The 13,478-nt window shown below is 37.5% G+C and overlaps 1 long non-coding RNA gene across 1 annotated transcript in view; it reads left to right on the top strand.

Moving 5' to 3' along the window:
* The first annotated feature begins 13,411 nt into the window (after positions 1-13,411).
* Positions 13,412-13,478, top strand: part of LOC124458210 — a 709-nt gene continuing 642 nt past the window's right edge. Inside the window, exon 1 of the long non-coding RNA XR_006953077.1 lies at positions 13,412-13,478. This exon is cut by the window's right edge and continues 12 nt beyond it. This is a non-coding gene — a long non-coding RNA (uncharacterized LOC124458210).

The following is a 13,478-nucleotide window of genomic DNA, read 5'->3' as shown; positions in this document are numbered from 1 at the left end:
AGTGATTCATATGGTGTAAATAAAATATTTTTACATATGAAATCCTATTATACTGATTAGTAATGTTATCTACTAAAACATCAATATATAAATTTATATTACACCACATGTTAGTTAGAGGTCTTGGATAAACACATATGTTTAAATTATTAAATAAAGTGTCACCAGCCATTAATTTTATTCTACTACTCATATCAAAGTCATCAGTTCTCATTAAACCGTAATCGGATTTTGACATTATACATTTGAATTTTTTTGCATAAGGTTCATCAGGTTCAGGGTTTAAATAAATAGGTCTAAATTCGAAAAATGTAAATTTCGAGGAACTGGTTGAAACAAGTTTAAATAACTGCTTACAACATGATCATTTTTATAATTTTCACTAACACTTGCCATTTTTTATTATTTTATTAGTTACAAGTTCACACAACCAACAAAAGATATAAAATGAAATCATAAATTTTTTTAATAACTTATAAATATATATTATTTACAAGAAATTCAACTTATTTCTGCAAAAAATTCAATAAATCATCAATTCTCTTTCTTTTTCTCTTTGGAAAATCTTTTTTATTTTCCTTTTCTTTCTCTTTTGCAACATATTCTGATAATGGTTTTTTTAATAAAGTGTTAAGTGCAACATCAGTTAAACCCGTAGGTGGACAAATTCCTTTTTTTCTCAGCAATAGAACTAGATTTATATTTTCTATAACTAAAATGTGGATTACAATATTTCATTCCATTACCCTCTAATACATTTTCATAATATTTATACCAATTACTTTTACTTTCTTCATTCATTTTTTTCTTCAAATTTTAAGTCCAGAAGTATATCTAGTTCTTTGTCGGTGATATAGTTATTATCTGAATCATTGTACTCCAATTCAAATAATATATAATCTGAAAATAGAATCGAAGGAGCTTTTTCATATTTCATTATGTGAATTGATTGTAAATTAAAATTAGCAACGCCATATAATTTAGGTAATCCACCATTTAAATATACAAAAAGTTTTTAATGCATTAATAAAAATAATGAAATATTATTTAGTTTGTGATCGGAATTTCTTATACTGTTTAGTAAACAATTTTTCACATTAGTTACATCACCAGGTTCTGGGGTTTTTTTGTACATTTCCACTTGTAAAATCAGTAAAATTATATGGAATTATTGAATAGATATTTAATTTAAATCCTCCTTTTTTGAAATTTTTTGGTTTTAAACTCTTTATTCGATATAAAATTTTATTATTTCTAATAAGTAATCTCACGAGGAACAGAACCCTACCATTCACACACAATGAGACGATAACCAATTTATCATCACACCAATTAAAAGACGAAGAACTAGAACTGAAAAATGGCCTTGGCTTCAGCATTAAACCACTGCGACTCAACTCAACCGACATTCTGGCAACATTCGAAAAAATCCACCAAACTATAAAACACAACATTCGCAATCAAGAAGACTACACGCATCTCAAAACAGAGCTGGCACACATCGCTCACTCGTACATCTCATCTTATCACCCGACACCAGCTGACTTCAAAAAACATCACATTCTTAAAAACATTCGCAACAATCCAAACATTATCATTCTCAAACCGGACAAAGGCAACGGCGTTGTAATCATGGATCGTCAAATGTACCGTAACTCCTGCCTTAAAATCATTAACAATACAGCAAAGTTTACCCCACTCAAAGAAGACGTCACACTACCACGTGAAGCCAAACTACAACGACTGTTAAGGAAGCTTCTAAAGAAAGACTCTATTAGCAACAAAGTTTATAATGATATCTTCCCCAGAGGTTCTCAACCCTCACGCTTCTATGGCTTACCGAAACTTCACAAGAAACGAGAACCAGAACAATCGCCTCCACTACGACCGATAGTTTCATCAATCAACGCATACAATTATAATTTAGCTAAGTATCTTAGTTCTCTACTAACACAACTCATACCAGATGACCACTCCACTAAAGATTCTTTCACTTTCCTCGACGACTTGTCATCTTTCAACTCATCAACTTCTTGTCACAAATTCTTCATCTCCTACGACGTTGAAAGCCTATTTACTAACATACCACTTACTGAAACCATCAACCTAGCAATCGACTTAATATTCACTCACAACCCCACGTTCAGTATAAACAGGACCGACCTCACACAACTGTTTTTAATAGCAACAGCACAGACGCATATTTTATTTAATGGAAAATTTTATGACCAGACGGACGGTGTTGCGATGGGCTCGCCCTTAGCACCCATACTTGCTAACATTTTCATGGGCTCACATGAACGAAACTGGCTAAACAACTACAACCACACTAAACCACTATTTTACCGCAGATACGTTGACGATATTTTTTGTGTTTTTACTAACGAAAGTGAGGCCATGAAGTTTTATAATTACATCAACACACAGCACGCAAACATTAGATTTTCTTTTGAAACTGAACAACAAGATCAACTGCCATTTCTTGACATTTTACTAACAAAATCTCATGACAGCTGTACAACATCTACATACCACAAACCAACGTACACAGGACTTCTGACGAACTATTTTAGTTTCACACCACTTTCATACAAAACCGGACATATACGCACACTAATCGACAGAGCATACAAACTTAACAATACGAACAATGGCTTTCAACTAGACATAAAAAACATCACATCCACTCTCTTACGAAACTCTTTCCCACTTCACTTTATTAACAGAACCGTAAAACGATATCTCGACAACAAACATAGCAACAACCTCAACCTAGACACCAAAACTCCTGACACGACGATCACAACCAACACAAATGAAAATTCCAAAATAACAACTCTATACTTCAAACTACCATACATCGGACATTACTCACGACACACACAACGCAGACTTACAAACATTATGAAACGCTTCTGTACAGATATTGACATTCGACTAATTTTCACATCATTCAAAATCAAAAACCTTTTTTCATTTAAAGACCTGATCCCTGATTCAATTAAATCTATGGTGGTATATGAATTCAATTGCACGGGATGTAATTCCCGATACATTGGCGAAACTTCGCGCCATTTATCCACCAGAATCAGGGAACATACCACAACAGACAAAAACTCTCACATCTACCGACACCTTCTTACATCTCACTCATGCAAAACCAACTATTCACCCTCTTGTTTCAAAATCATCGACACTGCCGACACCTCATTCACCCTTAAAATCAAAGAAGCACTCCACATTAACAAAACTAACCCTGACCTCAATGTTCAAGTTTTTAAATTCAATACAATATTTAGTTTATAATACGCTCGGACGCTCCTCATTATATTATCTTATTTCCTTTTTATTGTTCTAATTTACATATCATATTACTTTTATAAACCCTGTATCACCTATTATTTCATTCATACTGAAGATGGCATCATGAGATGTCGAAACATGTCTATTTTTAAAAAAGTTGTCGTGTATATTAAATGTATACCTAAATAAGGGCAAAAAAAAATTTTGAGATAAAGCATGGTTATGTTGAGGTAATTTCATAGGTCGTAATTTAATTTCCATTTTTTTAATAAATTTTACATTCCAACGTTATATTTCCAGAATCAAATGGTATATAACTGCCTTGATGATCCAAAACTTTTATAGTTAAATCTTTAATAAATAAAGAAATTAATTGTTTTTTTTTATGATTGTAGGATTGTACACAAACAAATCGTCTCCACTTTCATTTGCATAATGTAAAGGACCAATACATAACAATTCACTTCTTGAATCACCAACAATTTCACTATCAATTTTATCACAATATATAAACATTTTATTTATTCCAACTGTCTCATCAGGAAGATATGGGCAATGAAATAATTTAATTTTTTTTAAAATTTTATGTTCTGTAGAATCAAATCCAGAATCAAATGTATGTCTTATTTCTTCTTTATCTAGCCCCAACATAAAACTTAATTTTTTTGAAAAAGTTAATTTGAATTCCATTTTATTATTTCCTGTATTATAATTAATATATATATTCTATTTTGTTCATTATGGGTTGTGTCCAAATATAATTTTTAAAATCATATTTTTTACCCTCTTTAACATAAGATTCTTTCCCCTGAGCATAGTAACAAGTATATTCATTTGAGAAAATTATATTATTTTTACCAATTTATTATTAAAAAAAAGAGTAAAATCATTTAAATACCGTATTTACCGGTGTATAAGTCGACTCGTATAAGTCAAACCCTAAAATTCGACGAAAATTTACGATTCTATGATATATACTTTGTATAAGTCGAGCTCAATGGTTTCATCATCTTAAGCTTATTACACGTAATAATTAATAATGAGATGTATAATTACACAATATTACATTTATTACAGAATTAAATTACATTACATTAATCTCATTACATAGAGTTCAAAATCCGTAAAATTCTTCTTCATCGTCACTATTTCCAAAAAGCTCGTTCCATTAATTTTCGTTTAGTCTGTCATCATAAAGGGCATCTTCTTGGTCTGCTCTATCCTCAGTTTCCTCCTCCTCTTCCCAGATAAGGTCGTCTTCGGTCCCATCTAGAGCGTTTGAGATGCAGCATTTCTTAAAGAAGCGTTCCACAGTAGACAGCAACACATCATCCCACGACCGTTTAATCCATCCTGTTATTATGTCTAACGATGGTGCCAATTTCCTCTCAATCTGTCTTTGAACGGCTTGTTCAAAGAAACATCAAGTGGCTGCACAACACTTGTTAGTCCACCAGGAATAACGGCGACATCAGTGTTGTTGCATTTAAGTTTTCTTTTGACAGAGTCCACTAGATGGGCTTTGAAAGAATCCCATACGAGAAGACTTTTCTTCTTTAACATTCCTCCAGGTCAAGAGTTCCATTACTTTTTCTATCCAGATCTTGATTCCCTCCTCATCCATCCATACTTTTGGATGATTGTGAATTACTACGCCAGAAGGGAACTGTCGTTTCGGTAGAGTTTTTCTCTTAAAAACGACCAATGGCTTCAGCTTTGTACCATTAGCTAAGCAGGAAAGTACAACGGTGAATCTAGAATTTTCATGGCCTGTTGTTCTCACGAGAAGAGTTTTTTCACCTTTGGCAGATACAGTTTTCGATGTAGGCATATCAAACCATACTGGTGTTTTGTCGATATTTCCAATTTGCAATAAGTCATATTGTTTCTTTTTGTCTCATCCTGATTACGAAGGATTGAAAGAGAGATATCTTTTCCTCTAAATCTTTAGGTAGTTTTTGATCAATTTTAGTTCTTTGAAATTGGTAATCTTGCTTTGCTTGGCACAAGCCAAAGCTCGCAGACGAATCATATTTCTTGTGACGACGAACCCACACTTTCGTTGCTTCTCGACCCAGCATACAAGTTCTTGTTCAAGTGCTGGCCACTGGCAGCTTTTTTACATAGATTGATCTTTGCATAGATATAGAATTTTAAGTGATAGTCAAATGATTGCTTGGTAAGGTAAATGCAGAGACAACCAATGAGATACGAGAAAGGGGGAGAAAATTTTCATCAAATATTCTGCACGTATCATAACTATATGGCGTACTGAGAATAGAATAAATACTAACAATTAAAATTAAATATTCATGCTAAATATTTGAATGTCTAATGTCTTATTAACAAAGGTATATAAATTATTTAATACCAGGGCATTTACAGACTGATTTCCGACACAATATTGCAAGTTAAAGTAATTACCATCACGTTTGAAGCGATGAATACGAAGTTGAATTTCATGACTCGGTGTATAAGTCGAGGTCGATTTTTTTAGGTCGATTTTTGATCGAAAACGATCGACTAATACACCGGCAAATGCGATAATCATTTAAAAGCGATATAACTTTTTTATTGTTATATATTCCTGACGCTATTTTAATTCTGGATAAATTAAACTTCAAAATTGGATATAAACTTTTATCTATATTTTTAGTAGTAACATCCGCTTGAATAAAGTATTTTGAAAATTTTAATTCCAAATCACACTAGCATTCATCTTCATTAATATTTTTTGCTGTTTTTGGATAAGAAATATTTAACACAGATATGTATTTTTTATTAATTATTGCATCAATCCCCCGGTTGTTTTTATTATAAAATGAATTATGACTATTTTTAGACATAATACATTTTATAATAAAAAACTTGAGCCTGCGATGATGTATATACATATATTAATTAACTACTCTAAAAGGTGCTTGCCAGCGTTAATCAGTTCTCGATGATGCGCCTGTAAACATTTTCGAGGTGTTGGAGCACCTCTACTGTAAGTGGGCAGCGACCGCAATGAGAATCCTGCCTTTTGCCTGCACCGCACACGGTAGGTTCTTTTTCCCCATGTCGATGAACGCTTCCCGAGACATTGCTCTCCATCCCTCCAGCGAGACATCGGCAATATCGCCGAACTCCAGAAGTGGAAAACCTCTCATTCACAGACCTTGACCCTTGAGATCGTGGCGAGCTGCTGCAGCAACACCATGGCAGGCAACCCAAAGATCCTCCAGAAGACCCATCATTAGCTTGATACGTTGTTCATATCTTAAGACACATTAAATCTCAGATTAAAATTAATTGATATCAACGGTTCATAGATCCAGAAAGATCGGATACCTTTTGGAAATGTACTCTCCAGTGTTGAATTTCAACCAAAAGGACACCTCATTAACTTGTTGGTAGGTGCGTAGATGCCACAAGTCGGGCTTATCAAACACATAATTGTTAATGTCATCGTTTGTCTACACGAGAAAGGTTTTGAAGACTCGGCTGTCAGAGTTATTCTCATACTCCACAGCAGGGTAGATCAGATCTCTGTAAAGGAGGACTGCCCACCGACCCGCGCTCAGGTGTAATGCATAAGCATGGGTATTCACGATTCCGGAGGAGTCACCTGCAGCATCCCACGATTTACCTGCTGCAATCTCGCCTAAACCGAAGATGAGGGAGGGGCTATCTTTGGTTATCTTCAAGGTCTTACCAGCCAGAACAATTACCTGAACTCGGCTTTGAGCCTGCACTTAGCTGAAAGCTATAACGTCATGACCGGCGTTGTCCAGAGTCTGGTTTATAACTTTGATGAGGTGCCCGACCTCTGTGCATGTCCCTGTGAGGATGGTGAGCATGGTCTCGCCACCACCAATAACAATTTACAGTATGTTGCTTTCAGGCCCGATATTCATATAATGGAGCTCAAGCTGGGCACTTTTGACGAAAATTACCTGTTCCGCAGTGTTCAGGTCCTTAACCCGCATCCTAAAGTTGGGCTCCAGAAGGCCGCGGCTGACCGCCGGCGAGGTATTCACTGCGGATAGAACTACGCTAGTTGCTGCCATGTTTAAACATGGCCAAACAACCTCTTCCATCCAATTGAAGGTACCGGCCACTGACCCATTTATCAAACGCGAACCATGGCGACGACTCTTGACACTTTCCAAATCCAGACACGAGTCCTTCCGTGTTTTGCTGTCACCTATGAAGGTAGTACAAGATGCCATCGAGGAGAAGACCGAAAATAAGGTCTCCCTGCTTGAGGGGGGAGATAGCGTCACTCTCTATCCGGACAATCCAGTCTCTCGACTGGGATAGATATCAGCTCGCCAAACAACTTTATGGCACTTTCGGAATCGTATTTCATCGTCAAGATGCGGTACCGCGGTAAAAGACAATCGCAACCGGTGTAGCACTGGTGGTGGCAAATACCCCACTATCCCAGTGCTTGAATTTCACAAAAAAGAATGGTTTCGGGGTAAATGTTTTGCTATTGGGTGAGAGCAATATGGGCAAGAGCTTCTTCATGAAACGGCTCCTTGCTCATGTTTGTCAGAAAAGGATGTAAGTTATTTCGAACACCTCCGCTGATCAATATATTCAACCTAACACGGTCTTGAAGCATTATTCTGTCATGCCTGAATCGATCGAGGATACAAGTATACAACACGAGTCCTACGTCATCATCGAGTACATTCGCATCATGAATCTCAAATGCGGAACGCAGAGGGAATGCTACTATAAGTTCTTTACGATGTATAGCCATCATTTGAAATTGAATGTCTTCTTCCTCTCCTAGAACTTCAAAAACATAAAGGACATGAAGGTTAACACAAACTTTCTCTATCTCCTCCGATTCACAGATAAGTCGAACGTGAAGCGGTTTCTTAATACGCTCTTTGGAGGCACGGGCAATAAACCGGCTCTCATCTTTACACTGCACGAGAAACTCTTGACCCGCTGCGAGCGCCCGATCCTCGCTGTGGACTGCACCAATCAGCGATTCGCCTATTCATGCGACGAAAAATCTACTGTGGTGGACTTCGGCAATACCCAGTTTCGCCTGGCGAGGTGGAAATTGCATGAGATCAAACAGCATGCACTTGCAGTCCCAGGGTCAATGAAGAAGTTCGGTGATTTGGCAGCCTTGCTTGACACCTACTCCAATACACCCGAGAGCAAACTTATAAATTATGATCGTCATTTTATGCTTGGAGGCGTCAAAGGCAAGATGACTAGCAATGCAGCCTTTATCAATGCGCTCCTCATTGACAGGAGCCGCATCACTAGCAAGTGTATTGCTATATTGAACGCTCGAGGCCTTGTTTGAATGAATGTTTCATGGACATGGGCGTTTTGCACGACCACTTAGGAGAAGACGGCAGCTGGTTCGGTGATCAGGAGCAGCTTCCTTGTTTGCAGAATTCTGTGGTGCAAAACGAAACTAAAATTGGGAATGAGGATACCGAGGGCACTCTCTCTCACACTGTCGCGCAGCTGAAGGTAAAGAAGCTTGACTTACATGGCATTGATGACCGTTTGGGTGGTGTACCAAGAATTGTTACAGGAATGCTGCTTGATCTCGTACGACAGGATGTTGTGGTGGGACGGTTTGGGGAGGGAGTGAATGTGAAGAATGGCAAGATACAGATTCAGGGTATCTGGATTGAGCGGGCTGAAAACGAGTGGTATCATATGAGCAGCGGTAAACTGCGAGAGGCTTGGGGTTGGAACTTCGATCTCTTCTGGTGGGTGATGGCACACCTCTTTTCTCACTCGCTATGCCGCAGTCCCGCTGGAGGTCTCGGACCACCGGAGCACATACAGATACAATTGGAGACGTACCCTACAGGTTGTATTATCTTGAGTTCCCCTGATACTACGTATATCAGCATGGCGTTAGATTTGTTTATGACCCAAGCAGTCGAGATTTGGCTCAAAGCAAGGAAACCTCCTGTGACGGATTTAACGCGCTTCCGCTGCCAATACGATGCCGAGCGAGAGCCACCGAGCGATATCGCTGTATGGGAATACGCTTTTGACTATCCCACCTGGACACAGTTGGAGGCCGTTCTCGCCCAAGCTCAGGCCGCCAAGCGGGTGGGACGTCCTAATTATGCATATTACTCTGCAGGAGGATAGGGGGCCGGCAGATGGTCTCCGCTTGGCTCGGTTCTCAGCTCGAGTCAAGTGCTACGCATTGGGATGGCGGCTGCTGTAAACGATTTTGCAACAGTCTGGCTGAAGGTGAATGATGTCGAGAAGACAACTTTCGAAGTGCGCAAGCCAACTAGGCAGGTTTCAGCCTTCACAGTTTTCGACACTGCATTAGAGGTTAACGCGGGGGCTGTTATTGGGTTTTCTTCAACAGACGCTACCGTTGGTTTTATAGTGACATTGCTATTGGAGCAGTATGACTTTGCATGAGCGCTGCAGAGAGGGAGTGGGGGCTAAGCCCCGCCACAGCCGACGAGGGGGATTTCCGGCTGTAGGGGCAACTTCGCTGTCTTGTGACTTTTGTGCCGACCTATGTGCTTATTATGTGCCGACCTATGTGCTTACTATGTATTTGAACCATACATAGCAAGACTATGCAATGCCTATGCAAGACTATGCAATGCCTGGAATTCAGTTAATGGAATGTGCTGATTAGACCAAGAAGTATTTGAAGCCAGATGCAGTACCATCTGTTTTTGATTTTCCTTTAAATTTCCAAAACAAAGATGGGCAAAGGAAATCTCCAAGAAAGGGAAAAGCTCCCAGTCCACAAAAACATGTGGCTATAAAGAAACCCAGGCACTCTGATCATCCAGGTATACAAGATCATACATACAGCATGTCCCCAAGAAAAGTCATCCCCAAAATGAAAGTGTCTAGAAAAAAGAAAATGAAAGATAAGAGCACTGACAAGGAAAAATCTTCGCAAAGACAAAACAATAAAAGGACTATTAAAAAAGCTGCAATGCACGCAACACTTGTCAAAGGAGCAACGCAAGTCAATATGACTAAACTTGTTTGAGAATGAAAGAAAAAATGCCAACAAGTCAAAGCATTCAAAATACAGTGATACTATCAAGCAATTTGCTATCTCCTTGCATTTTTACAGTCAAAGGGCATACAATTTTGTAAGATGAGCACTTCACTTACTGTCTGTCAACCATCCGAGCATGGGCAGATGCCATCAACTGTGAGCCTGGTTCTTAAGCAATGTCATTAAACATTTCCAGAATGGTCTTGAAGAGAACTGCAAAGATTGTATTCCTGATAGTATATGAAATGGCCATAAAAAAGTAATTTGGGATGTAAAAAACAAGAAATTTGCTGGCAATACAGATTATGGTCCCATTCTTGCAGAAGAACAGGATAGCATTGCAACAAATGTTTCAGTTGTCATGGCTGCAGGGCTCAAAAAACAATGGTATCACCCCATAGCATATTTCTTGGTGGACCGCGTCACAGCTGAAATGCAAGCCCAGATAATCAAAGAGGCTATCAATTTGTTAACTGAAGCAGGACTTGATGTGCATTGTGTTACATTTGATGGCTGTGCAAAAAATCTGGCAACAGCTAAAGTCCTGGATGCAACCGTAGCAAACTTGATGGATCATTCAAACACCTGGATCATTCAAAATGCCTTGATGGGCATTTTTGACGGATTAGAAAAAATGGCGATCTCTAAAAGAAAAAGATTACTTCTTCTTAAGAAAAAGTTACAGCTTTTAAAGTTGAAAACAAGCAACAGCAAACGTCGATACTGGATTCACCCAATTAATATACGACCTGATCGGCTTGGACTATTTAACAACTTGATTAAAGAATTACGAGAGCCGAACAATGAAAATAGACACATAAAATACTTGCGAATGACGACGACAAATTTTGACGACATTTTGGATTTAATTAGACCTCACATCACTAAAGTTGGCACACATCTTAGAAAGTCTATTAGCCCTGATTTATCAAAACCTCTTGCCACTCCGCCATGTTTGAGTACAAAGTCTGATATTATTCGCCAATAGTATCCGTTTTCGTTAACGAAAAAGGTCAAAAGTTCAACTCTTCTAATATGCACGAAAACGAAATTTTCGTTAAAAATTTCGTTGCGGCAGTTTTCGTTCTGATTTTCGTCGATATGGACAATAGTGTGGCCTAGGCTTAAAAACGAAGAACATGATCCTTTACTGGACCATATAAAGAATACCATATGAATGTTTTATGCAGTGCGGTGTTTGAAATTAAATGCGATATGATCTTCGCACTTAGCTGGACAATTTAAGCAATCGTCTCAGGACCTGAAAAAATCCCGTTGAGTCACCTGATTTTTTCAGGTCCTGAGACGATTGCTTAAATTGTCCAGCTAAGTGCGAAGATCATATCTCATTTAATAAAGAATACCGATGAAAAATGCTTTATTGACAAAATGGAAGACAAAGATCATGAAAAAGATGAAGCAGCCTTGTTTTGAGACAGTCTAGTGCCTGTCCTTAGAGATATGGAGAAGAAAAAATTAAGATTGGCCAAATTAAGAATTCAGCAATTGTTATATGAATTAGAATTTGAATGATACTATTTTTTTCTACATAATGTCAATCTAAGAAAACCTGTTCAGTAATATATAGAATATTATTGAAAAACAAAATAGCAAGCCTGCTTAAAACATCAATTTTCTTCATAACTAGTTCATTAATAATGATACTCTTTTGCAACATATTTACATTTTGATTCTAATAAATTTCACTAACCAGGTTGCCCACAATTTTTTTTATTTTTCCAAACATACCAAACAATGTTTACTTCGACCTTCTTATAACACCCCATTGCCAGTCAACTGCTCCTTCATTACTGAAATATTCAGCGAATTGTTCTTGAACACACTTGGCATCTGCTCCATAATTATTAGAGTCACCCATACATCTGATTTCTTTCGACCCATTTATGTCATTTTCATGATGTCTCCAATCACCAGGTTTTACTCCACTTGGACCATCTTGATCAGGAAATGTTGGAGGACAATCGTGCTTTGAATCATCATCATTTATTTTCATCAAAAAATTGTGCAATGCAACTACAGCTTTTCTAATGGCAATAACATTTTGCACTTATGCAACAATGGGTTTGTAAAATACTCTAAATCGGCTGGCACATATACCAAAGGTATTTTCTACTACTCTTCTAGCTTGACTCAATCTATAGTTAAAAACAAGCTTCCGCTTACATAAGTTGGAAAAAGGATATGGCTTCATCATATGCTGCTTCAAACCAAATGCATCATCTCCAATAAAGACAAATACAACACTTTCAAAGAGTTTATTCTCCTATCTCCTGGTATATTAAGGAGTTTATTCTCTATGGCATGTCCTAAATAACTGTTTGCATTGACACTACCATCACTTTGTCTACCACTATCTCCAATGTCAACTAAAATAAATTTATAAGTAGCATCAAAAACCTAGTAATACAAAACTGTGCGTCTTCTTATAATTAAAGAAAGAAGATCCAGCTCCAGCAGGAGCAAACATTTGAACATGCTTTCCATCTATTGCTCCAATTGCATTTGGGAAATTCCAATGATTTTCAAACTCACAAGCAGCTTTTTCCCAAGCAGTTTTGTTAGATGGGACTTTTAGATAACCTAACCTCACCAAATTGTTCCAGATTGCATGAGAGGTTTCTTTTACTATCCTACCCACAGTTGTAGGACTCATTCTGTAATTTGCCGCAATTGTTGAATATGCATCACCAGTAACCAAATATCAAACTGTAACACACAGCCTCTCAGATGGGCCAATAGGTTCCCTCCACTGATCTGATAATAGACTGGATATAGCTTCTACAGGTAGCAAAAGTGAATCCTAATTATATATGCAAAATTCACTTCCGGTTATCATGGCGAGATACAAATTACTATAGAAATGTATGGCGGATAACATTTACAAACATGGATTTTCGAATATTTAAGACCTTTCGCGACTCCTTACTAACCTCAAGTATTAGTCATGGATAAAACAGGTTATGCAAATCGATTTGACATTAAAATGATTCCGATAGCTGTAAAATAGCGACGTTAGTGGTAATTTCAAAGTTGTACATGTGAGAATGTATTTTGTCCAATCGTTGCCAATGCAAGATAGTTCACTGCTCGCTTTCCAATTTCTGAGGCAGTTATGATCTAGTATACGTTTCAGTTC

This window comes from Xenia sp. Carnegie-2017, unplaced genomic scaffold, assembly GCF_021976095.1.
Source record: "Xenia sp. Carnegie-2017 unplaced genomic scaffold, XeniaSp_v1 HiC_scaffold_6, whole genome shotgun sequence".
In the NCBI taxonomy this organism is placed as follows: domain Eukaryota; kingdom Metazoa; phylum Cnidaria; class Anthozoa; order Malacalcyonacea; family Xeniidae; genus Xenia; species Xenia sp. Carnegie-2017.
Note: the sequence above shows the minus strand (reverse complement) of the source record. Positions and strands in the feature narration are given on the sequence as shown.